Source organism: Penaeus monodon, chromosome 19 (assembly GCF_015228065.2).
Source record: "Penaeus monodon isolate SGIC_2016 chromosome 19, NSTDA_Pmon_1, whole genome shotgun sequence".
Lineage (NCBI taxonomy): Eukaryota > Metazoa > Arthropoda > Malacostraca > Decapoda > Penaeidae > Penaeus > Penaeus monodon.
In genome coordinates, this window is record NC_051404.1 from 41,225,791 (window position 1) to 41,226,611 (window position 821).

At 35.2% G+C, this 821-nt stretch overlaps 1 protein-coding gene across 1 annotated transcript in view; it reads right to left on the reverse strand.

The window, feature by feature from the left end:
- LOC119585242 (facilitated trehalose transporter Tret1-2 homolog) overlaps positions 1-821 on the reverse strand; it is a 97,980-nt gene that overhangs the window by 3,481 nt on the left and 93,678 nt on the right. The gene's annotated exons all lie outside the window — the stretch shown is intronic.

An 821-nucleotide genomic window follows, 5' to 3' on the forward strand; every position in this document is an offset into this window, starting at 1 on the left:
GACATCGTCATATATCTACAAATATAGCCATATCGATCAAATCTATGAAGAAGCAGAACAATGGCAAAATTACTTATTTTTTTCTTAAAGCAACTGTCTTAATCTACTTATAACTGATATGGGTATGAAAATACGTTTGATTTGATCCATTTTTCTTTATCCACACAAGTAATATGATTGTTATTAAGTAATATGATCATTACCTAGATAATTCTCCAAGTACAAAGTTTAACACAATCATTATGAATGTTGCTCCTTATTTCCTTTATTATTCTCATTATCAGCATTCTTATTATCACTGATATCATCGCTTTTATCCATTATTCCCCAAAAGGGGGCACGCCACAATCATCAAAATGTGCTCGTCATGTTACCTCGGGCAGTGAACCTCAGCGTATTTTTTTTGGATACTGCACAGGGACCCTCATTAGGAATTTATCCCAAAATATCCAGAAAGAGGGTACAGAAATAGGTATGACGAAATGGATGCATTGATTAGTGGATGAGTAAATGTATGATGAATAAATAGATAAAGATGGATGGATAAAGATATAAGGGGAAAAAGCGATTCGTCCGGAGAATTATGACTCATGATTAGGATATATATATATCCAATCCACGATTACAATATGGGGGAAAAAAGACTATATTTCCTACGATTTTCTGAGCCAGGGATAATTTCGGAGAGATGGCACCAACTGCATAAATTGCACTGGCGTTATTGCTCTAGGTTGCAATAAATGGATCTGGAAATGAACTGCGCAACACGGAATTAAATATGAATAGAGCTGTTTCCACTGTCGTACTCGCCTTGTGTATGG